We start from the raw sequence: 27404 nt of genomic DNA on the forward strand, positions 1-27404 counted from the left end.
TTCACAGTCAAGAGTAGAAACTGTGTGGTGGGCATTTCTGGTCCCCAGCGAATCCTGCAATTAGTGACCAGTAATTATCAGTTCACAAAGTTCTTCCTTGCAGTCGACAAACGAGTTGGAGACTTTCCACCGTACAGACCACTGCAATGTCTGATGGGTCCCAGATATCACCCCCGGACAGAACCAGCAGCTACAACCAAGACTGTGTGCTGGATATTGGCCGTGAGACTTGCAACCTCACCACACCCACTTCATACCATCTGCCCCAGTCCAGCATACCATCTGCTGGCACGAGAGCTCCCAGGAGGTGTGGGGAAGGATGCAGAGAGCCAAAAGATATCTACACACGTGCCCATCATGCTGGGTGTGGTCACTTCTAGCATAAACCCATTACAAGCATTAGTAATGTAGGTGTCCAGCTATTCCTAGTGGGCCTCTCTCTGTACCGTCCAGGCATTACAAACAAAAGTGCAGAGTGTCCGGACGTTACAGGCACCAGCACTGCTACTGCTACGGTCCAGCTAATCCTAGTGAACTTCTCTAGTGTGCAGACATTACAAGCATTAGTACAGAGTTTACTGTCGTTACAGGCAACAGGCCCTGCTGGTGCTACGGTCCAGCTATTCCTAGTTGGTCTCTCTAGTGTCCAGGCATTACAAGCATTAGCACAGAGTGTCCGGCCGTTACAGGCAACAGGCACTGCTGGTGCTACGGTCCAGCTATTCCTAGTGGGCCTCTCTAGTGTCCAGGCATTACAAGCATTAGCGCAGAGTGTCCGGCCGTTACAGGCAACAGGCACTGCTGGTGTTATGGTCCAGCTATTCCTAGTGGGCCTCTCTAGTGTCCAGGCATTACAAGCATTAGCACAGAGTGTCCGGCCGTTACAGGCAACAGGCACTGCTGGTGCTACGGTCCAGCTATTCCTAGTGGGCCTCTCTAGTGTCCAGGCATTACAAGCATTAGCGCAGAGTGTCCGGCCGTTACAGGCAACAGGCACTGCTGGTGCTACGGTCCAGCTATTCCTAGTGGGCCTCTCTAGTGTCCAGGCATTACAAGCATTAGCGCAGAGTGTCCGGCCGTTACAGGCAACAGGCACTGCTGGTGCTACGGTCCAGCTATTACTAGTGGGCCTCTCTAGTGTCCAGGCATTACAAGCATTAGCGCAGAGTGTCCACCGTTCCAGGCAACAGGCACTGCTGGTGCTATGGTCCAGCTATTACTAGTGGGCATCTCTGTACCGTCCAGACATTACAAGGATTTGTACTGTAAGTGCCCAGTCATCACTAACACGTTGATTAAGACTGTCCATCAATTACTAGCGTGGATACCACTCGCACCCTCCAGTCGCCAGCGTGGTTACGGTCAGTGTCCAGCCGTAATATGGCTAGCACCCAGCCATCACAAGTGTTAGATCTACACATTATAAGCATTGTTACTATTCAGTCATTACTAACATTGTTATTGCTGCTCTACAGCTATTGCGAGAGTTCCTTGTGGTAGTATCTCCCCATTACACATTACCAGTGTGGTTCCTGTAGATGGCCGCCATTACACTCATTGCTACTGCTCGAGTCTACAAATACAAGTACGGTTACTGCTCTTATCAGATATTACATGTGAAGACAATGGTAGAGTTTATCTATTACAAGCGCGGTTATTACTATTGTTTGCAATCACAAATGCAGTTACCACCAGTGTAAAAACTTTACACGCGTAGTTAACATAACCTGCATTTGTAAAACACGTTAACTCTTGGGCATCTTCGAGCTTAAACTGATATTTTTTTTATTTATTTTTTAAACACAGATGTTTCTCATTAGCCAAATCAAATAATGGTCATCAGCTTCAGTAGGATGAAAGACTGAGTAGCCGTGCTAGGATTCAAACCTGCGATCATGAGCTCAAACACATGCGCTGCAGTGGATACATAAGTCCGCTAACCTATTAGACCCATGTTAGTAGTTTACTAACATTAATACTGCTAGCATCCAGTCATTGCTATGGAGAGAGGCCATCCATTATTATTACAAATTATATTAAAAAAAGAAGAAGAAAAAAAGGGGGGGGGGCGCTAGGAGGCGTGCTACGAAGATGGCCGCGAGCTTGTGGGGCTCCCCCAGTCCGGGCGATAAAATCTTCATAAGAACCATCCTGAAATGCCACAAAGCCCTGAAAGTCACCAGCCACGAGAGAGACACATTAATACAATATTGCGGTGAGGTTTGGAAGGCATCAGCGACCCAAATGACCTCCTAAAACTGCAGGAAACACCAGCGCAGAGGGCGGGGAGCGGAGCCTGGTGCACCCGGGCGGCAGCACAAAACTACACGAGCGCGGAGCGGCCCACGTGTTAGTGGGCCTCATAGGCAGCCGCAGCGAGAGAGGAGCGACAGGAGAGCAAGCTGCGGCACCGACAGGGACCCACTTGCTGTGCCAGAGAGGTGAGCTGCTTTAGCGTGAAAATGCGACAGCCAGGCAGCTCCTCAGTGAGACTACACAGAACACTTGTAAGGTCAGCGGGGAGAGCCCCCGAGCGCGAACACAGGGAATGATAGCGGAGGGACCCGTGGGCCGGAGCAAAGCCTTGGAAGAGCAGACCGCGAACCCCCCTGCGTGCACAGATAGAGCCGGTGGGACACTGACTATAATACAGTAAAAAGAGCGGCGTGGCCTGCACTGGCCCTGACAGCCATTTCACCTGCATTGCCGCTAAGACCATCCGCCATCTTGTGTGCCCAGCCCGGGACTCCGAGAATTGCAGCGAGCACAATAAATCCCTGACAGAGGACCCACGCAACCCCACATGATTCCGCATTTGCAGGGAGCACGTGCTGGATTTAAATGGTGAACCCCAGTTGAATACCTGCCGCCAGGGAGCCGGTGCCGAGCCATGAACTGCTGACAGAAGCTTCTGCCATTTTGACGCTTCAGTCACAGAGGTGCTAGCCGCACAAGATTGCGGCTACCATTGGTTCTTGTTTCCCCCCTGTAATTCTAGGAGCAGGCACGCACTGAGGAAAGCACAAAGAACATTACACCCCTGTAAAACAGTCACGACCCTCATCTGCCGCCCACACATCAGCCACCTCCACGGCATATCACCTGCTCTTAGTGAGAGATACACCTCCGGGAGAAGGCCCCCGCGAAGGGGCCAGACACCATGGGGTGCGCGGACGCAACGCAGACGAAAATCCGGTTCGAAACCAGGAAAATGCCCAGGAGAGGCGCAAACGGACCCGGAGGCAGCTGAAAATCAAGAGGAAGACTGGAGAGCCCTTCTCCTCAGCATGAAGCATAGCCTGACATCCATAGATGCCAAAATGGACACAATTAATTAAAGACTGGACTCAGTAGTGCACAAATTGGACCAGCATGACCAGAGACTCAAAGAGGCGGAAACCAGACTATCGGACCTAGAGGATGGAGCAAACGCCTCCAAAGACCGCATCTCACAAATGGATAAACTCCTTAAAATAATAGCGGACAAGAACGAGGACTTGGAAGCCCGCTCACATCGGAACAATGTAAGGATTCTTGGCCTGGCGGAAACAACCAACACAAGGTGTATGGAGGACTTTGTTGAAAAGCTCATCGTTGATCTGTTCGGGAGAGACTCCTCCACTCACCTGAAAATAGAGAGAGCTCATAGATCCCTCACCACACGCCCGCCACTGGGAGCACCGCCGAGAAAGGTGATTGCCGATTCCTCAATTACCGGGACCACGACACGGTCCTGCACCTGGCTAGAGAGAAAAACCAAGTCCCATACGAGAACACCACTCTGGTGTTTTTTCCAGACTTTACACAAAACGTGCATGAAGCCAGGCGCAAGTTCACAGCAGTCAAAAAGAAGCAGACACAGGAGATCCCATATGCCATGATGTATCCGGCCAAGCTGAGGATCACACACCAGGGGAAACAACACCTCTTCCAGACCCCCCCAACAAGTAGAAGACTACCTCAAACATCACCGTCGAGCGGCTTCCAAGGAAGCGGTGGCGCTCCAGATCTCAATCACCGCTCTCCAGCCCAGAATAATGACAGAACAATCCTTACTGAGATTTCAGTCCGAAATTTCCGTGCAACTAACCACAACATTTTTTTACTCTCAGGAACAAGAACACATGTGGCATTATTGACCTTGCAGATTCGCACGGACACTCCCCTCCGACCCACGATAACCAATCGTCTGTCGGAGGTCCGGTGACAGGTGGGTGGAAAAAGTGGGGGTGAGTAGGTGGGTGGAAAAAGTGGGGGTGAGTAGGTGCGACGTGGGCCCCTAGAGCTCTTTCTAAGATGGCGAGCCACCAATTGTATTAAGTTTCAGAGAGTTGGTAATTGTTAGTACCACTTTGACTTAAGAGTTAAGGGAAGGTTACAATGCTCGACAAGTTAGGGATGTCGACGTGGGCAGGGGGGGGGGGGGGGGGCTCGAAGCCCATCCAAACGTTATCACATACAACAGACTCACAAACAATCTACATATACCTCATGATCTCCAAGAGGAGGGGATTTGGCCAACATGACATCATACCAATGATCTGAACTGATTAACCTCGAACGTCCGTGGCTTAAACAACCCAAGGAAAAAAAAGACCGATACTAGGATACTTGGATAGGCAATACATTAGCATTGCCCTACTGCATGAGACATTTACACCCAGGGTCGAATCCCCCATTCGCCATGAGATGGGCATCACATCGCTGCTTCTCTTCATACTCAGGATATTCCAGGGGAGTTGCCAGTCTTATTAAACAAGAGGAAAGATTTGAGATGGGGGCTCGGAGGCGGACGCCGCTGGAAGGTATTGTCTCATTTGGGGCAGGCTCGCAAATAAAGATGTAACTATTGCAAACTACTATGGCCCAAACACGGACGACCTGCACACCCTACTTCTGCTATGGGGCAAGATACAAGCAATAGGCTCCACATAGGTTATATGATATGGGCAATAGACTTCAACACTGCAATACGCCCTCAGAAAGATAGATCCCACGCCTCCCTGCTTCACTACACGAACACACAGGGAATGCTATAAGACCTGATAGACACGAAATACCTACTAGACGCCGGACGATACAAACTCCCAACACTGAGAGAAGGTACACACTACTCAGAGGTACACTCTACGTGGTCCTGACTGGACTATCTGATTGTGTCTGTAGGCATGGCACATTGGCTAGACACTGTTGTTCACCTGGCCCGCACATTCACACACCACTCCCCCGTGAAGTGCTCTATACAGGTACCGGTTGACCAAACCCCTTACGTTGGCTGGCGATGGAATCCCCTACACTTAATTGACGCAGTTTTTAATGAGGAAATTGGACAGGAGATAGAGTTTTTATTAGAGAAACACTGCATCAGAGACTAGCTTAACTTTAGTATGGGAGGCAGCGACTGACTCTGGAATCTGGGGATCACAGTTCGATCCCCGGCTCCGGCGGCAGGTTAGCCCAGCACCATGTGACTCTGGGCAATAGCTTGCTTAATCTTCCCAATGGCCCCCAGTGCCTAGAGACCCTTACGGGTGATTGAATAATAATCCACATTTGTAAAGCGCACAAAGTCACGATGAGGGGGCTGCGCTTCTCTAAAGAAGGAGGCATACTCAGGGGGAGGTGTGGCGCCGCAGCGAGGGCAACAGATGCTGGAATCTGGGGATCACGGTTAGATCCCTGGCGGCAAATTAGCCCAGCACCATGTGACTCTGGGCAATAGCTTGCTTAATCTTCCCAACGGTCCCCAGCGCCTGGAGACCCTTATGGGTGATTGTTCGCGCTTTACAAAATGTGGATTATACTCCGGGACATCAGACGTGAACTAAGCAACCTAGAGAAAGACATCAAAGCCCTAGAGAGAGACCTCACAACTGGGACAGGGGAAAATACAACCAGAGCCAAACTCAGGGACAAAATGACAGACTACGAACATGCTGCTGAACGAGAATGCAAGTTCTAGAGGAAACACCACAGGGCTAGAACATATGGGGAGGTAGACAGTCCTGAAAAAGTACTGGCGAGCGCTGTACGCCAACCCAAATTCTCCAACTACGTCGCGGGGATACAGGATTCACAGGGTACATCACATAGAAACTTGCCCGACCAACTGCAGACTTTTGTAGAGTACCATAGGTCCCTATATACCTCCCAGAGAGAGCTCCCACTTGACCTCCACCAATGCTACGAGGACACAGTGCCGGCCTGACTAGGAGACACACAGCGTAAATTCGAGAGTAGAACTAGAAGTTGAGGAAATAAGAGACGCGATTAAGGGGATGAAATCGGGGAATGCGCCAGGGTCTGACGGTCTGCCTATCGAATTTTACAAAGCATATCTGCTACTTCTGACCACAGTTCTGAAAGGTATTTTATGAGACAATGGAGGAGGGGAGCCTTCCTAGAACTATGATGGAAGCCGAAATAGTTTCACTTCTTAAGCCGGATAAATCTCTGATACTTTACGAATCCTACCGCCCTCTATCCTTATTAAATTGTTACACTAAAATTCTCGCTAAGGTCCTCTCCAACAGACTTAGCCTCCTGATGGAGCGCTTGGTGTTACCAGACCAAGCGGGCTTTATTCCAAACAGAGCCACTGCACATAACCTGCGAACACTCATGGCGGTTATGCAGGACATTGACCCGAATAGCTCCGCTGTGGCAGTCTTCCGAGACGCTACCAAAGCGTTTGATTCTGGGGAGTGGGACTTCCTCATCGGCACATTGGGTTATATGGGAATGCCCCCGGTTTTCCTGAATTGGGTACAGCTACTTTACACGAGGCCGATAGCCACGGTGTTGCTAAACGGTGCTCGCTACAAGAGTTTTAACATTTCAAGAGGCACCAGGTAAGGATGCCCCTTATTCCCCCATTCTATTCGCCTTAGCCGTTTAAACCTTGGCGGCAAAGATACGACAACATCACAAAGAACGAGCATTGGCATACCCCTCCCGGAAGCTGCTCATATCCCTTTATGCGAACGACATGACCATATATATTAAAAAAAACAGATCAATCTAATCCCGGTCCTTCGTGAGATTACCAAATTCGGAGCCATCTCAGGGATCCAAATAAACTGGGCTAAATCAGCGATCTTCCCATTAACAGAAAAAAACATCCCATACCCCTTGGATTTCCCCCTAGTTTGGAAGTCCGAGGAAATTAAATACTTAGTCGTACATATTTCCTGAGACGAGGACGTACTCATGCGCACAAATTATGGGCTGGCTATAGAAAAGATGACAGGCAACATGAATAAATGGTTACGCCTACCCCTCTTAATGGCAGGCAGAATCTCCCTAATAAAAATGGTCATCTTGCCAACACTACTTTATCTTTTTACGAACATACCCTACCACCCAGGGAGGTTCTTTTTTAAAACACTGAACACATAACTCACACGCCTCATATGAGGAGGCAATCAGGCGAGGCTAAAACGGACCATACTAATGCTACCATATAACCAGGAAGGGTTTGAAGTACCTAATTTTGAATACTACTATCATTGTGCCCAGGCTCACTTCGCCTCCTACTGGTTCCACCACCCCCCCTTTCAAGCCAGATCTAGCGGTGGAGGGTGGCTATCTGTCCCGATTCCCCCTACTGGTTATCTATTTGTAGAAGTGAGGGAACAAAATCAAGACGCGTCCACAGTGGACTGCACCACCATTGCCTGGCGCAGAATCACTCGCAAATTGAAAGCCCCAATGATGTATTCACCCAGACTCCCGCAACCCCCTACTGCAGGTCACTAGTGAAGGGATATGCAGACGGATGCTAGAAACACTCCACGACACCACATGGGAAGACCTTTATGTAGAGGGGAAGTTCCGCTCTAAGGAGCAGTTCTTCGGGACACACCCTCCCACCACCATGGACTTATTTATGTACGTGAGACTTCGGCAGAGTGTCAAAGCCGCTACTCCAGAATTCCGCACAGAACCTTCCACACTACCCCCTTTACATGCCCTGCTGCAGCGGAGGCCCCAAGCAGGTCACTTCCCTCTTGTATAGACACACGCAGGAGGCGCCCCTTCCTCAAACACTGCCCGCTCGGGCTGATTGGGACAGAGACTTGGAGACCCCCCTGACAGACGAACAGTGGGACTTCAGTTGTAGGCAGCAGAGACGGTCACATCCAACAGTCGAGTGAAACTCATTCACTATAAATTTCTCCACCGGCTGTACCGCACCCCTGCCAAATGACATAAGTTCCACCTGAATGAAGATGATAAATGTGCCAGATGCGGAGGGGAGGGAGCAGATTTCTTGCATTTGGCGTGGCAGTGTCCGCAGGTGTGGGAATACTGGGGGCAAGTGTTTACAGGCCTTTCCAACATGCTGGTGTTACAGATACACCCATCTCCCCAGGTTGCCCTGTTGGGCTGCATCCAATAAGTCCTTACAGCTCATAAAAAATTCCTAGCCTTAGGTTTACTCCTTGCGAAGCGCCGAGTGGCCTGCCGGTGGGGCAGAGGCCGAGACCCTAAATTCAAGGACTGGCTACAAGACCTATCCACCTGGCAAGGACAATTGCAAAGCTACGCCGAACTTGTACCCCTGAAATCAAGACTAAAAGATATATGGGGCCCCCTGACAGCATATCTCTTACAACAGACCACGGAGGGAGACAAAGAAGTAACGGAGGAAGATGTGTTGTTTGTTGTGTTTTTGTACTTGTATAGCGCACAAAACAATATAATTGTGAGTTTATTTATAAAAAGACAGATGCCATATGGGCTTTACAGGGGGTTGATTTTTGTTTCTAATTTGGACAATGGTACTACTGATATGTTCTCTACAGGACTAAACTGTAATCAAAATATGACTGACTACCGCATTCATTCTGTAATGTATGACTTGTACTGCACCATGTTGACCAAAACAAACGTTTTTGAAACTTCAAACAAAAAAAAAAGATTGCAAAAGCTCAACTTACACCTGGAAGGTATCCTGGGGATAACAGCCGGATCCGAACTGTCAACCAAAAAACACACTTTTTAAACACTTACCTGAAAGGTAACAGTTCCCTGGTAGAGCTGAGACACATAGGAAATGTGTTCAAAAGGCGTACGCCTGAACAGAAAAGGCCCCGACAACGGCTCATACCCTTTTAAACTTTGGGATAGTAAGCAGGTTGCCGTTAAAAGAATGCAAAATATACTTGGGGTGGGCCATTTGAAATTGGTTGACGAAATGGTGGTCCCACTGGTGAATCACCTGGTGTACTACACACACAGTTATAAATCATTCTTTCAGGATAGGAAATTCAATGTCCAGTGCATCACATGCAGAAGAGTGCTCAGGACGAGACAAGTCCAGCAGCGAGTGCTTGCATTCAATAAGTACGTTTAAAGAAAGGGCGCGGGGGAGGACGTGACCTGGGTAACCCAAGATTAGCAAATTGCAATAAAGAAGCCTGATAAGAATAGGGGGACTGCACCACAAAGGGATGGGAATGGCCTGGAAGAAGAGGCAGAATTTTACAGCGTATCCTCATAGAAAAGCAGGGGCATGCCAGTCTTTTCACCTGACTAGACAGACCGACCGACCGACCGACCCTCATCAATAAGGAACCCAAGGTTCCAGACAGAGGAAGATTTAGCAGCACTGCTGGACAGTGACCAAAGTCAGCGGAGCGCATGCAAGAGGGCCTGCTGATGGAACAGCACAGAATTTTGGTCTTGTCAACTTTAAATTTCGACCAAGCCATGTGGTGATGCCATACATAAAATTATGGAAAGATCAAATAGAACTGACTGGTCAACTGATATCTCAGCATAATTCATGAAGTTTACTCCATGAGTTTGTATTAGTTAAGCTAGAGGTCTTAGATGGATATTAAACAATGCTATTGCTGTGGAAAGATATTGCCATAGAACGATAGTAAACAATGCCAATGCTGTAGATCAGTGTTTCCCAAAGTGTGGTCCGCAGACCCCCAGGGGTCTGTGACACATTCCCAGGGGGGCCGCAGGCAGCATTTTTAAAAGCACTGCAAAGTATCTTGTATAATTAGCAGTTTTCAAACAACAATAAAAGTGTCAAGATAACACCAGTGATTAATGTACCTGCTGGAGAGAGATGAGTTTTGTCCAGTAGCAGCTTTGAATTATCTAATGTAGCACAGAGGGCTAATATGCCGAATGCAAAGAACATGTATAATGCTTTTTAAAAACAGATTATTTTTTTACTGTGCAAATCATAAGTGATAATCGTAATCTAGCACTGTGACCTATAAACTGTCAAGGAGCTGCTTGCAAACTGCAAGGTAAAAGTTAGTGACATGTTTTTCCCATTATCCTGATGCTGCTAAAAAGGTTTATTTGGGTGGAAATAAACTTTTATTGTCAAAGTCAATGCTAACCACGGTGTTATATTCTGAATCCTGAGTTTGTTCTTTTCCAGACCACGCACTATTTAAAAATGCCTAACAGTATGAATGACGTGAATTCTACACCTTGTAGTCCTCTTTGCCTTAAATGACTTTTTCTCTACACTGATTTACATGATTCACTGGCTCTATATGTGTGTGATGTAAAGTGCTTGACATCCTACAATGGTATGAAAGATGCTATAAAAAATGTAATACATGTGACAGAGGGGCTATGGAAAGATGAGAAGCACTGTTGGAGGGTGATAGTGGAGGTATCATTGAAGAGCCCCAAAAAGATTATCGTATTCTGGTGCATAGTAAGGACTTATTTTACTGTTGGAACCACTGCTGTAGATAGATATTGCCATAGATGGATCATAAACACAGCTAATGCTGTAGACAGATATTGCCATAGATGGATCGTAAACAAAGCTAATGCTGTAGACAGATATTGCCATAGATGGATCGTAAACAAAGCTAATGCTGTAGACAGATATTGCCATAGATGGATAGTAAACAATGCTAATGCTGTAGATAGATATTGCCATAGATGGATCGTAAACAAAGCTAATGCTGTAAACAGATATTGCCATAAATGGATCGTAAACAAAGCTAATGCTGTAGACAGATATTGCCATAGATGGATAGTAAACAATGCTAAAGATAAATATTGCTATAGAAGGACCGTAAACAATGCTAATGCTGTAGATAAATATTGCTATAGAAGGATAGTAAACAATGCTAATGCGGTCGATCAATATTGCCATAGATGGATAGTAAACAATGCTAATGCTGTAGATAAATATTGCTATAGAAGGATAGTAAACAATGCTAATGCGGTCGATAAATATTGCCATAGAAGGATAGTAAACAATGCTAATGCTGTAGACCGATATTGCCATAGATGGATAGTAAACAATGCTAATGCTGTAGACCGATATTGCCATAGAAGGATAGTAAACAATGCTAATGCAGTAGACCGATATTGCCATAGATGGATAGTAAACAATGCTAATGCTGTAGACCGATATTGCCATAGATGGATAGTAAACAATGCTAATGCTGTAGATAGATATTGCCATAGATGGATAGTAAACCATGCTAATGCTGTAGATAAATATTGCTATAGAAGGATAGTAAACCATGCTAATGCTGTAGATAAATATTGCTATAGAAGGATAGTAAACAATGCTAATGCGTTCGATCAATATTGCCATAGATGGATAGTAAACAATGCTAATGCTGTAGATAAATATTGCTATAGAAGGATAGTAAACAATGCTAATGCTGTAAACTGACATTGCCATAGAAGGATAGTAAACCATGCTACCGATGTAGACCGATATTGCCATAGAAGGATAGTAAACAATGCTAATGCTGTAAACTGATATTGCCATAGAAGGATAGTAAACAATGCTACCGCTGTAGAACGATATTGCCATAGAAGGATAGTAAACTATGCTAATGCTGTAGAGAGATATTGCCATAGATGGATTCTATTCTATTATTCTATTAAAATTATTTGTAACGCGCACTATCACCATCGGTTTCTTGGCGCTCGTTGATATATATAGCGTTGATCCAGGGTGAGGAGTTAGTCGTACGCCGCTTGGAAGAGCAGTGTTTTTAAGAGGGTACGGAAACAATCGTATTTAGGGCAGAGACGGAGAGAAAGGGGTAGGGAGTTCCAGGTGGTGGGAGCCAGGACAGAAAAGCTCAGGCCACCATGCTTTTTCCTCTTAAATCTAGGGACCTCAAGGAGGTTTAGAGACGCTGAGCGCAGGGTTCTGGTAGGGATGTGGCGGGACAAGGCCGAAGAGATGAACCTGGGAGCTGCGTCCGATAAAGCCTTGAAGGTAGTGCATGCCAGTTTAAAAATGCAGCGTTTGGAAACGGGAAGCCAATGCAAGCTACGGAGGAGGGGGGTGACGTGCTGGTGTTTTGGCTGGCCAAAAATCAGGCGGGCTGCCTGATTCTGCACCAGCTGAAGTCGGTGGAGGTGACAGGCGGGAATGCCTGCATACAGAATGTTGGCGTAATCAAGCCTGGAGGTGATAAGCGCAATGACGACCTGGATCAGGGCCTCTTTGGTGAGAAACCTGCTGATCTTGCGGATCCGTCTGAGGTGGAAGAAACAGGCAGATGTAACCGCGTTAATGTTTGGTCTCATTGATAGGTCTTCAGAAATAATCACCCCCAGGCTTTTGACTGAGTTCACAGGGGTAGGTGCTGTCCCCAAAGATGTCGGCCAGAAGGTGGCATTCCATGGGTGGTTGGGGCCACCCACCAGGACGAGCTCGGTCTTGGTGGGGTTCAGCTTTAGGTGGCTGTGGTACATCCACTCAGCAATGGTCAGCATGGTAGACTGAAAGTTGATGCGGGAGGAAGGGAGGGAGTCAATGGGAAAAATTAACTGAAGGTCGTCAGCATAGTTAAAGATTGTGACCGGGGAGTTACGGAGAGAGGCTAAAAGTGGTTGGAGATACAAATTGAAAAGAAGAGGGGATAGTGCAGAACCCTGTGGGACACCGCAGTGAAGGGAGGTGAAGGGTGCGGAGAAGGTAGAGAGGTGGACGGCCTGTGAGCGCTGGTGAAGGAAAGATCTGAGCCAGTCAAGGGCCACACCCTGGATGCCGGCGTTGTGGACACGGTCGATCAGGATGGTGTGATCGACCGTGTCAAACGCCGCAGAGAGATCCAGTAGGACAAGGGCTTGAGAGATGTTTTTGTCAGCTCCTTTCCTAAGGGAGTCCATGACTGCTACTATGACCGCCTCGGTAGAATGGAGGGGTCTGAATCCCGCTTGTTGTGGATCAAGAAAAGATGATTTCTCGATGAAAGAGCTCAAGCAGCGGGTAACGTAGGTCTCCAAGATCTTACCTAGGATAGTAAACAATGCTAATGCTGTAGAGAGATATTGCCATAGAAGGATAGTAAACAATGCTAATGCGGTCGATCAATATTGCCATAGAAGGATAGTAAACCATGCTAATGCTGTAGATAAATATTGCTATAGAAGGATAGTAAACAATGCTAATGCTGTAAACTGATATTGCCATAGAAGGATAGTAAACAATGTTAATAGGGTCAATCAATATTGCCATAGATGGATAGTAGACAATGCTAATGCTGTAGATAAATATTGCTATAGAAGGATAGTAAACAATGCTAATGCTGTAAACTGATATTGCCATAGAAGGATAGTAAACAATGCTAATGCTGTAAACTGATATTGCCATAGAAGGATAGTAAACAATGCTACCGCTGTAGACCGATATTGCCATAGAAGGATAGTCAACAATGCTAATGCTGTAGACCGATATTGCCATAGATGGATAGTAAACAATGCTAATGCTGTAGACAGATATTGCCATAGATGGATAGTAAACAATGCTAATGCTGTAGAGAGATATTGCCATAGAAGGATAGTAAACAATGCTAATGCTGTAGACCGATATTGCCATAGAAGGATAGTAAACAATGCTAATGCTGTAGACCGATATTGCCATAGAAGGATAGTAAACAATGCTAATGCTGTAGAGAGATATTGCCATAGATGGATAGTAAACCATGCTAATGCAGTAGACCGATATTGCCATAGATGGATAGTAAACAATGCTAATGCTGTAGACAGATATTGCCATAGATGGATAGTAAACAAAGCTAATGCTGTAGATCAATATTGCCATAGATGGATAGTAAACAATGCTAATGCTGTAGACAGATATTGCCATAGATGGATAGAAAACAATGCTAATGCTGTAGATGAATATTGCTATAGATGGATAGTAAACAATGCTAATGCTGTAGATCAATATTGCCATAGATGGATAGTAAACAATGCGAATGCTGTAGATAAATATTGCTATAGAAGGATAGTAAACAATGCTAATGGTGTCGATCAATATTGCCATAGATGGATAGTAAACAATGCTAATGCTGTAGAGAGATATTGCCATAGAAGGATAGTAAACCATGCTAATGCGGTCGATCAATATTGCCATAGAAGGATAGTAAACCATGCTAATGCTGTAGATAAATATTGCTATAGAAGGATAGTAAACAATGCTAATGCAGTCGATAAATATTGCCATAGAAGGATAGTAAACAATGCTAATGCTGTAAACTGATATTGCCATAGAAGGATAGTAAACAATGCTACCGCTGTAGACCGATATTGCCATAGAAGGATAGTCAACAATGCTAATGCTGTAGACCGATATTGCCATAGATGGATAGTAAACAATGCTAATGCTGTAGACAGATATTGCCATAGATGGATAGTAAACAATGCTAATGCTGTAGAGAGATATTGCCATAGAAGGATAGTAAACAATGCTAATGCTGTAGACCGATATTGCCATAGAAGGATAGTAAACAATGCTAATGCTGTACACCGATATTGCCATAGAAGGATAGTAAACAATGCTAATGCTGTAGATCAATATTGCCATAGATGTATAGTAAACAATGCTAATGCTGTAGATAAATATTGCTATAGAAGGATAGTAAACAATGCTAATGGTGTCGATCAATATTGCCATAGATGGATAGTAAACAATGCTAATGCTGTAGAGAGATATTGCCATAGAAGGATAGTAAACAATGCTAATGCGATCGATCAATATTGCCATAGAAGGATAGTAAACCATGCTAATGCTGTAGATAAATATTGCTATAGAAGGATAGTAAACAATGCTAATGCTGTAAACTGATATTGCCATAGAAGGATAGTAAACTATGCTAATGCTGTAAACTGATATTGCCATAGAAGGATAGTAAACAATGCTAATGCTGTAGACAGATATTGCCATAGATGGATAGTAAACAATGCTAATGCTGTAGACCGATATTGCCATAGATGGATAGTAAACAATGCTATTGCAGCAGAGAGATATTGCCATAGATGGATAGTAAACAATGCTAATGCTGTAGAGAGATATTGCCATAAAAGGATAGTAAACAATGCTACCGCTGTAGACCGATATTGCCATAGAAGGATAGCCCCTTAAGTGCTGCGTCGGTGCATTGGCCGACGGCAGCACTACCTCCCCAGTGCTGCGCACGACCATTGGACGTCCATTCAGCACTGGTTCCAATGGACAGCGCAGCACTGGGGAGGGATGTTTACTAGCATCTATGAGGTTAATAAACAATGCTACCGCTGTAGACCGATATTGCCATAGAAGGATAGTAAACAATGCTAATGCTGTAGATAAATATTGCTATAGAAGGATAGTAAACAATGCTAATGCAGTCGATAAATATTGCCATGGAAGGATAGTAAACAATGCTAATGCTGTAGACCGATATTGCCATAGATGGATAGTAAACAATGCTAATGCTGTAGACCGATATTGCCATAGAAGGATAGTAAACCATGCTAATGCTGTCGATAAATATTGCCATAGAAGGATAGTAAACAATGCTAATGCTGTAAACTGATATTGCCATAGAAGGATAGTAAACAATGCTACCGCTGTAGACAGATATTGCCATAGATGGATAGTAAACTATGCTAATGCTGTAGACCGATATTGCCATAGAAGGATAGTAAACAATGCTAATGCTGTAGACCGATATTCCGATAGAAGGATAGTAAACCATGCTAATGCTGTAGATAAATATTGCTATAGAAGGATAGTAAACAATGCTAATGTGGTCGATCAATATTGCCATAGATGGATAGTAAACAATGCTAATGCTGTAGATAAATATTGCTATAGAAGGATAGTAAACAATGCTAATGCTGTAAACTGATATTGCCATAGAAGGATAGTAAACAATGCTACCGCTGTACACCGATATTGCCATAGGATAGTAAACAATGCTAATGCTGTAGACAGATATTGCCATAGATGGATAGTAAACAATGCTAATGCTGTAGACCGATATTGCAATAGATGGATAGTAAACAATGCTAATGCTGTAGACAGATATTGCCATAGATGGATAGTAAACAATGCTAATGCTGTAGATCAATATTGCCATAGATGGATAGTAAACAATGCTAATGCTGTAGATAAATATTGCTATAGAAGGATAGTAAACAATGCTAATGGTGTCGATCAATATTGCCATAGATGGATAGTAAACAATGCTAATGCTGTAGATAAATATTGCTATAGAAGGACAGTAAACAATGCTAATGCTGTAGATAAATATTGCTATAGAAGGATAGTAAACAATGCTAATGCGGTCGATCAATATTGCCATAGATGGATAGTAAACAATGCTAATGCTGTAGATAAATATTGCTATAGAAGGATAGTAAACAATGCTAATGCTGTAAACTGATATTGCCATAGAAGGATAGTAAACAATGCTACCGCTGTACACCGATATTGCCATAGGATAGTAAACAATGCTAATGCTGTAGACAGATATTGCCATAGATGGATAGTAAACAATGCTAATGCTGTAGACCGATATTGCAATAGATGGATAGTAAACAATGCTAATGCTGTAGACAGATATTGCCATAGATGGATAGTAAACAATGCTAATGCTGTAGATCAATATTGCCATAGATGGATAGTAAACAATGCTAATGCTGTAGATAAATATTGCTATAGAAGGATAGTAAACAATGCTAATGGTGTCGATCAATATTGCCATAGATGGATAGTAAACAATGCTAATGCTGTAGATAAATATTGCTATAGAAGGACAGTAAACAATGCTAATGCTGTAGATAAATATTGCTATAGAAGGATAGTAAACAATGCTAATGCGGTCGATCAATATTGCCATAGATGGATAGTAAACAATGCTAATGCTGTAGATAAATATTGCTGTAGAAGGATAGTAAACAATGCTAATGCAGTCGATAAATATTGCCATAGAAGGATAGTAAACAATGCTAATGCTGTAAACGGATATTGCCATAGAAGGATAGTAAACAATGCTACCGCTGTAGACAGATATTGCCATAGATGGATAGTAAACAATGCTAATGCTGTAGACCGATATTGCCATAGAAGGATAGTAAACTATGCTAATGCTGTAGACCGATATTGCCATAGATGGATAGTAAACAATGCTAATGCAGTAGACCGATATTGCCATAGATGGATAGTAAACAATGCTAATACTGTAGACAGACATTGCCATAGATGGATAGTAAACAATGCTAATGCTGTAGACAGATATTAGCATGGATGGATAGTAAACAATGCCATTGCTGTAGAGAGATATTGCCATAGAAGGATAGTAAACTATGCTAATGCAGTAGACCGATATTGCCATAGATGGATAGTAAACCATGCTAATGCTGTAGACCGATATTGCCATAGATGGATCGTAAACAAAGCTAATGCTGTAGACAGATATTGCCATGGAAGGATAGTAAACAATGCGAATGCTGTAGACCAATATTGCCTTAGAAGGATAGTAAACAATGCTAATGCTGTAGACCGATATTGCCATTGAAGGATAGTAAACAATGCTAATGCTGTAGACAGATATTGCCATAGAAGGATAGTAAACAATGCTAATGCCGTAGACCGATATTGCCATAGAAGGATAGTAAACAATGCTAATGCTGTAGACCGATATTGCCATAGAAGGATAGTAAACAATGCTAATGCTGTAGACAGATACTGCCATAGAAGGATAGTAAACAATGCTAATGCTGCAGACAGATATTGCCATAAAAGGATAGTAAACAATGCTAATGCTGCAGACAGATATTGCCATAGATGGATAGTAAACAATGCTATTGCTGTAGAGAGATATTGCCATAGAAGGATAGTAAACTATGCTAATGCTGTAGACCGATATTGCCATAGAAGGATAGTAAACAATGCTAATGCTGTAGACAGACATTGCCATAGATGGATAGTAAACAATGCTAATGCTGTAGACAGATATTAGCATGGATGGATAGTAAACAATGCCATTGCTGTAGAGAGATATTGCCATAGAAGGATAGTAAACTATGCTAATGCTGTAGACCAATATTGCCATAGATGGATAGTAAACAATGCTAATACTGTAGACAGATATTGCCATAGATGGATAGTAAACAATGCTAATGCTGTAGATACCGCATTTGTTACTCCGCTACCCAGCTCCTGCATTTACGTCCCCCGACCCTTCAGGCTGTCTCATATGCAACCCTCATTCCCTGTTCACAAATCCTAACTCGCATTGCTCAGGGTGTCATGCTTTGATCCCTTTTACTCACAAACCACTGCCCGGCAAAAAGTACAACCATAAAAAAACCTATTCTATCGCTCTTACGAATGTCCGCTCACTGGGCAAGCACAACCAAGATATCTATGAGCTGATCCAGGATCACAAAATAGACCTACTGTTTATGACAGAAACGTGGTTGGATCAGGCATCTGATCCAGATCTAGTCATTGCCGTGCCCACTGGGTTTGCCATACACAGACTGGATAGGCAAGTAAAGAAAAAAGGCGGCGGCATTGGCATTATTGCCAGTGACACTTTTGCGGTAAGAACTAAAACCATTACTCGAACCTCCTGTGAAGCCCTAGAATTTGCGATTAAACTGTCCCCATCCAACACATTCAAGGGGAGTCTTCTTTACCGACCTCCTGGGCCCAGGAATGAATTTATCGTTGATCTTAGGTCTACTCTGGAAGCATCTGCTCTTGACAACTCCCTCACCATCCTAGGTGATTTTAACTTTCACTTTGATATACCAGACAACCCTGATACTGTCACTCTCCTAGCAGATATGTCCACTTTTGGTCTCTTCCCCCTGGTTCACTCTCCTACGCACGAAGGGGGCCATACACTGGATGGCATCTTCACTAACGCCCCGGGCTTTCAAGTCACCCAAATACTCCCCCTTACTTGGTCCGATCACCACCTTATCTTGGCATCCCCATCAGCGCAGGATCCATTGGCTGGCAAATCTAGCACTAACTCTCGCCAACCTTATCTGGCTTGGGACGATATAGATGTAACAAGGCTACACACCCTGCTTGATGATACTTCTCCTACACTATCTACTGATCCCCACATTGCCACTTCTCAATTTCATAATTGGGTGAGCTCGGCGGCCACTGACTTGGTTCAAATTAAACAACGGTCTCGCAACAGACAGACCCCGTCGGCCACATGGTATTCAGAGGCACTGCGCACTCAAAAGCAACAATGTAGGAATAGAGAGAGACTTTGGCGGAAAAATTATACAGATGAAGCCAAATCTAGATACAATGAATCAGTGGCCATATATAAAACCATGATCTCCGAGGCAAAAAAAAGTACTATTGTGATAGAATAGAAACAGCCAAAAATTCGAATAAATCACTATATGAGACCACTAAACAGCTAGCTGGTCTATCCGTCGATCTTACTCCTCCCCCCTCCCAGGCTCTTTGCGACGCACTGTCCAACTTTTTCTTTAGCAAAGTTGACGACATTTATCGGGTTTTTGCCAATAATACTACTACCTCCTCGAGGCCTTCAATTCACCACCAGGGTCCTACATTTTTGCAGTTCAACGAGGTCACCTGTTTGCAGGTACAGAACATCGTGTCATCCATCAAATCGGGCTCGGCTCTAGACCCATGCCCCTTGAAGGTCTTACGACCGATTATGGCAGCAGTTCTTCCGGCCATGAATGCAATCTGCAACTCTGTTTTGCACAGGCATCTTCCCAGAGACGCTGAAAAAGACCTTTATAAAACCTCTCCTTAAGAAACCTAACCTCGACAAGGAAGAACTTACAAGTTATCGCCCTATTGCTAGTCTCCCTCTGATGGCAAAAATAGTGGAGAAAATCATGAACTCCCAACTCTCATCCTTTATTGAGGAACACAAACTCCTGGACGAATCACAGTTCGAGTTCCGTCAGTTCCACGGAACTGAGACCGCACTGGTCAAAGCGGCAGACGATATAAGATCCATCCGGGATGCCGGAGGTACAGCTGTTCTCATCCTGTTGGACTTATCGGCGGCCTTCGACACGGTCGACCATGTCACTTTGGTCGACCGTGTCGAGAGCACAGGCATTCGAGGCAAGGCTAAGAATCTCCTGGCCTCTTTCCTGGCAAATAGGTCCCAGGTCGTCACTGTCGGACCTTTTGAATCTTCCCCCCTGTCACTGCCATGTGGAGTCCCCCAAGGCTCATCCCTAAGTCCGACACTATTTAACATTTATGTGTCGGACCTTGCCAAAGTCATCAGGGCATACAGGATGAGCATTACCTCCTATGCAGATGACACTCATCTGGTCCTTGCCGTCAAGAATGACGGGCTCAAAATTGCCAACAACTTTAACCAAGGCATGCTGGCTATCGGGAGTTGGATGGCTCAGAATTGCCTGAAATTAAACTCTGATAAGTCGGAGGTTGTAATTTTTGGCAATTTATCCCCGGAGTGGTCCCCCATTTGGTGGCCATCATCCATGGGCCAGCCTCCGGACCCGACTAACAAGGTGAGTAATTTGGGAGTCATTTTTGACAACCGCCTAAACTTTCTACCACACGCCAACCAGATCTCCTCCTCAGCTTTCCATAAACTAAGGCTCATTAAGAAAATCTTGCCTTTCTTACCTGAGAGTGCTGGAAAAACGTTGGTGAGCTCCCTGGTTTTGTCGACCCTAGACTATTGCAATGCTTTGTTTCTAGGTGCCCAGGAGAGAGTGCTATGGAAAATGCAGGCTATTCAGAATGCTGCCGCCAGGCTCCTAGGGCGCATTCCCAAATATCAATCGGTCTCACCCACCATAAGACAGCTCCATTGGCTACCAGTGAGAAAGAGAATTATGTTTAAGTCTCTTTGCCTGGTATACAAGGCTCTACACAATGTTGGACCTGCATTCTTTACCCAAAACCTCATCCCTTACTGTCCCTCAAGAACGCTACGCTCTTCTAGTCTGCATGAATTGGTGGTACCTCGAACCAAATTTGTCACATGGGGGGACAGAAGATTCCTGGTAGCCGCACCGAAACTGTGGAACACATTGCCACACTCAATTAAAATTAGCACCTCCCTCTTGTCATTCCGCAAGCAACTTAAAACTTGGCTTTTTAACCAATGAACCTCTGCCCCCCTTGTGGGTTAAACACTGCAGCAACCTTAGCGCCGAGATGCCCAAGGGCCTTCGTTCGCGCTCTACAAGTGCTTTTATAAATATAAATAAATACTGCTACAGTTAGATAGTAAACACTTCTGCAGTAGATAGATTTTGCTGAAGATGGATATTAAACAACACTATTGCCGAAGATAGGTATTGCTATACAAGATGGATATTAAACTAGGATATTGGAGCACAGACATTAAATTATGCTTTTGTTGTAAATAGATATTGTTGTAGATATTAAACATTGCTACTACTTTAGATAGATATTGCAATTGATATATTATTGCTGCAGAAATCTTGCTACAGATAAACAATGCTACTGCTCCAGATCAATACTAAACCACGCTATTGCAGTAGATATTGCTACAGGTAGATATTAAACAGCACTTTTGCTGTTTCCGGTCCAGGGAAGGCTTGGCTTGGCAGTTCGGGCTGGACTGTTCCCATGAGGCACAGGTTCAGACTGATTTGCATATGGCCATGTCTGAACTGGGGTGGCAGAGTGGGCTAAAGAACGGTGATGGATTAAACCCAAATCTGTTGACTGGGTGTGAGTGTTTGATTGGTTCAGATGCTCAGTCCTGCACCGCCCCCTTTTGTAGCACTTTGCTGTAGACTGATTGCTGTGCTATAGACAGCTATTAAACAATGCTATTGCGGAGCCATTAAACGCATTACTGATAGAGTCCAGCCATCACACCCATCGTTAAAGCTAGGGTCCAACCTTTACAAGAGTGTTTACTGCAACCGTTATATGCATGGCTAATGGTATGGTCAAGACATTGCACTTTACGTCCAGTGTTACTACTAAAGGGTCAGTAATTGCACGTGATGTCACAGCTACTATTCAGGGACTACAAGCGTCATTAGTGCTAGTATATTACAAAAGTGGTTTGCAAAAGGATCCTGTCATTACTCTTTGTTACTGCTTCAACAAGTCAGTGCAAGCATGATTATTAGTAGGGTGAAGCCATCACAAGAGCAGTTAAATCCACTGTCCAGTCATTAGCATGGCTACTGTTGGTGTCAAGGTATTACAAATTTGGTTAGTGCTAAAGGAAGTACAAGCATGGTTACTACTAGTGTCTGGCCACTGAAAGACTTGTTGCAACAACTGTCCAGCCACTGTAAGCATTCTTATTGCTAGTGTCCAGCCAATGCACACTTCAAACAGTGTTAGCATCGAGCCAGTGCAAACATCCATTGCTAGCGTCCAGACTTTACAAGCCCAGTTACTGCTCGTGTTCAGCTATTACAAGCAGTGGTAATGCCAGAGACCAGCCACAACAAGGAGGACTGTCGGCAGCGCCCAGCCAATAGAAGCATGGTTCCTGGCAGTGTCCCGTCATTACACGCGTGTTTACTAGTAGGGTTACATCATTACACGCTTTCCTACCAATGCCCAATCATTGCAAGTGTGGTTACTGATAGGGATTAAACATTACAAGCTTGTTTACTGCTAGTGCCCTGCTTTCACTAGTGTGGTTACTGCTACTGCCGAGTCATTACAGGGTTGGTTGCCACTAGTGTTAAGCCATTGAAAATGTGGTTATTGCTAGTGACCAGTCATTACAAGGGCAGTACAATCCAGCCATTTAAAAGTTATTTAGATCAATTATACTGCTTGGGCTTGATGCTACCTGTTGTGCCAGAAAGGAACGATTGGGAGGGGTGTGAGGGCATTGGCAGGCTTGGGAGAAGAGCAACCACTTTACCAGTCTTCACTAAGAAGCCACCTCCGGGAACAGGACCTTTGCTCCCTCAGCACTCCGGATGCTGACGGCAAGTTTTTCCAAAGCAGAGCCGCACCCTGCTGTAGGCAAGCTCTGTTCAAGTGCACAGAATCTTCCAAGCAGGCAGGCTCTGCTCAGGCAAACAGCACCACCCAAGCAGGCAGGCTCAGCACAGGCGCACAGCAGCCACCAAGCAGGTACGCACAGCTCCGAAGCACAGCACCTTCTAGGGCAGGCAGGCTTTGCTCAGGCACACAGCACCTTACAGGCAGGCAGGCTGTGCTTACTTGCACAGCACCTGTCAAGCAGGCAGGCTCACCTCAGGTGCACAGCGCCTTACAAGTAAGCAGACTCTGCTCAGGTGCACAGCACCGTACAAGCTGGCAGGCACACAGCACCTTACAAGCAGGCAGGTTTTGCTCAGGTGCACAGCACCCTACAAGCAGGCAGGCTCTGCTCAGGCACACAGCACCTTACAAGCAGGCAGGTTTTGCTCAGGTGCACAGCACCCTACAAGCAGGCAGGCTGGCTCCGCTCAGGCACGCAGCACCTTCCAAGCAGGCAGGCAGGCTTACCTCAGGCGCACAGCACCTTCCAAGCAGGCAGGCTTTGCTTAGTTGCACAGCACCTTCCAAGCAGGCAGGCTCACCTCAGGTGCACAGCGCCTTACAAGTAAGCAGACTCTGCTCAGGTGCACAGCACCGTACAAGCAGGCAGGCTCAGCTCAGGCACACAGCACCTTCCAAGCAGGCAGCCTTTGCTCAGGCACACAGCACCTTACAAGCAGGCAGGTTTTGCTCAGGTGCACAGCACCCTACAAGCAGGCAGGCTCTGCTCAGGCGCACAGCACGTTTCTCTGTGTCCAGACTACTAATCGTAACCATTACTGAGGAAAGAGCTCCTAAGGTGCATCAGTGGGTTGAAGGGTTCATTCTGTGTGGGAACGTGTGCAGATTTTCAGAAACGTACATTTGGGGTGGTCTGGAGCGGCTATGGCAGGAACTAGGATTCTTTTTAATTATACTTTTTGAGTCTTTGCACCTGGCGGCTATTCAAACATTTTACAATGAGCAAAAACAAGCTGGAATTTAATAATATAGAAGACAGGAAGTGAAAGGCACTACGAAGAAGGAACTCAAGGGGGGAGATGTTTCAGAACCAGAAGATATTGTACGAAAGAAAAAGAAAAGCACATTTCTAAGAATATCCAGCAAGTATGTTTGACTGGGTTCTAAGCAGAGAATGGGTTAGAAACAGAAGTCCAGGCAGGGTGGCTTCCAGATAAGCTGTAGCACGGTGGGACTAACTAACCTACAATTGTATTGATTGTATTTGTTTTAATATGTTATTAAAAAGGGCAGAGGATTGCTTTAAACTGGAAGGGTGTAAACAGAAGGTTCTGCAAACAGGCTGTCATGGACAGGGATGAGATGTATTCCTCATGTGGCAGTCATCCCATACTCTCGATACATTGAGGAGAGAGTCACTGACCCATGCATGCATTTGGAAGACTGGGTGCACTTTTGCTCTGAGAGACTGGAGGGCAGGGGCCTGGGGGCTCTCTATAGGACTGGTAGAGGCCATCATCTTGTACAAGGGTGCAACAGAAGACAGACGAGAGGCAGGTGGCTCCCAAGTGGTTTGAGATCAGAAACTGAGACCGTGTTCCTGCAGACTGTTCGCCCACATTAACCTTGTGGGAGCCAAGAGGAGACGGTCCAGAGGTACGTGCTATCGCAATACCCCAACTTCAATACACAGAATACAGACCTGCACCGGACCGGGGAGGGTAGGCCTGAAACAGATGTGACAGCCTGACTGGAACACCACACGGGGTCAGGAAGGAAGGCTCAAGGCCATGGGAGGTGGTAGAACTGCAGTGCAAAGCAGTCTATATCCGACAGACCGAAGGCACTGTCCCAGCTGGCAAATACAGCTGGATCAGTTAGTAGACAAGGGCAATAGTGAACACACCAACAGCAAATGCTTGTATGTTAAATAGGGTATCAGATGCAGGCTTCCACTGCACTAGGCAGCAACGCATGCATTGAACAGTGACACACACTGGGCGCTACTGAAGAGGTGCTCAGCAGGGCACTGGTGCTGAAGAATCCTCACACGGTTAGGAATGGAGCAAAATGTCTCACCAAGGAGCAGCTGGGGTAGTCGTGGACGCACTAGCCAGAATTTTGCTGGAGAATTTGATATGGGTGGGCCTGGCAGCATGTGTGAGGATGAGCACGAATGCAGCTGGAGGGATGTGTTTTCTGGAGGAGGTAGGTGGCAAATCACACCAGTCCTATGATCTTGGATCAGCTTTGCCTGGGCTTTAATTCACATGTTCCGAGTGATGGTGCTGGTAGCTGAGCCTGCAGACAGCACTTATGGTGTCTCCAAGTCTGCCATATGGTGCAGTTCTTTCATTACTGGAGGAGAATAATCCAAGTGCAGCTGCAGTTTCCATGAACTAAAGTTTGGAAGGCAGAAGATATAGAGACGGGGTGCAGACGGAGCAACAAAGTACTAGGCAAGGGTGGTCTCTACACACTAAGACAAAATAAAAATGCTAGTCAATAGAACGCCTACTCATGGCTCCGACGTGGTAGACAGCATAGGTTTTTCTAAGTTTACCAGACGAATTCAAAAGCTGCAGCATTTAAATACCAGAGGGCAATTGGGTATGCCCCCACAAGACTGTAGATCAAACCAATGTAAAGAAAATTAGCCCAGAACATCTAGAATACATCATCCCCAGTGAGTGCTATGCAAACACTTTTAAATAAAGAGAAAGCTGCAGGTGAGCGGCTAGAAGATTTAAATACATTTCTTGCTTTCTTTGCTCTTCTTTGAAAATGTAGTTAGCCCAATTTATTGAGGAAAATCGATCATTGTAACCTTTTCAACTCAACTCACCAACTTTGTATGTACATCAAAGTCTACAACCCTTGGTGTCGAATGCATTCTGATCCATAAGGGATATTCGTCATCTACATTATCCTGTAGTCACAGTATATGGGATGAGGCAAGCTTCGTACAGTGCAACAAAACAATGCAAAGGGGGATTCCTAAGAAGCGGAGAAGAAGCAATGGCCAAGGACAGGGGCACATTAAAGATGGAGGTAAAGGCCAGGACAATAAGGTGTGCAAGGCTTAAAGATACCATGCTCAGCACAGACTGTTGGGCGGGGGAAGAGGGGGTCGTCAGATTTAAACCTAAACAAAACAGAGAGGACTTTGAAAACCTCAAACAGTCAACGCGTGCCCAGGAGTAATCCTAAAGGCCATCAGTTCCATGGCTCAAGAGAAACCCAGGGTGCAGATGTGGTCTCTTATCTTTCTATGTTCAGATGCAAAACCAGGGGCAATGCGGTTAGGCTTTTCTAGAAGGCTCCAACGCAGAAGCACAAGAAAAATTTCTAACATTGACAAATATGTTTTCTCTTAATCACTTTATAGATATCGCCCGAGAGAACATTTCAACAAGGTTTTTTAGGATAATATTGTATAGAATAAGTTAGACCAGCAGCTACTGCCTCTCGGAGAAAATACTGTTAGGCTGAATGCATTTCTACAGCCTTTGTAACAAATTTCACATTGTGTAGTCCAGAGAGGACAAGGGAGCAGGTCTAAGTGGGACCTTGCATTTGCCTGGAGAGGACCACAGTGAGAAAAGCAATTGTGAGCTGGAAGGTAAACTATTAGCGCACATCTGTGTGACCCTGAAGAAGATAGACATTATACCTTATTGACTTGTAGCTAAAGAGAGCAGACAAACATTAACAACTGTACATACTGTCCTACCAAAATCTAACTGGAAGACAGCAAATTTACCAGTTTCTTTCTTCTTTCGCTATTAAAAATCACAGTGTCAGAGGATGATGGAACGCCATAACATTAGGAGTTCAGATACAATTCTTTACAACTATCTCTGATAAGTGATGACAGACGCAAGTCAAGACTGGATTTGTTTTCTGCTGATAACGGCAGCTGTACCTTCTTGGAAGAAGAGCTGTGACATGTGTAATGACAGAATTCAGGCAGGATGGCAGTGGGAATGACAAAGTACTTCAACATAGATTCATTGGTAAAAATAGGTCAAGTTTGCAGTATTAGTATTCTAGAACATTTGGAAAACCAACAGGTTACATATTGTAGGGCATGGCCCAACTGCCGAAGAGGGTGGACGCGAGTTAACGTCACTCCGAGTGACACGGCCACAGCAGTATTCTT

At 45.1% G+C, this 27404-nt stretch overlaps 1 protein-coding gene across 2 annotated transcripts in view; it reads right to left on the reverse strand.

The window, feature by feature from the left end:
- MTMR14 (myotubularin related protein 14) overlaps positions 1–27404 on the reverse strand; it is a 181743-nt gene that overhangs the window by 26462 nt on the left and 127877 nt on the right. The window lies entirely within an intron of this gene.

The sequence above is a fragment of the Lissotriton vulgaris genome, chromosome 9 (genome assembly GCF_964263255.1).
Source record: "Lissotriton vulgaris chromosome 9, aLisVul1.2, whole genome shotgun sequence".
Taxonomy (NCBI): domain Eukaryota; kingdom Metazoa; phylum Chordata; class Amphibia; order Caudata; family Salamandridae; genus Lissotriton; species Lissotriton vulgaris.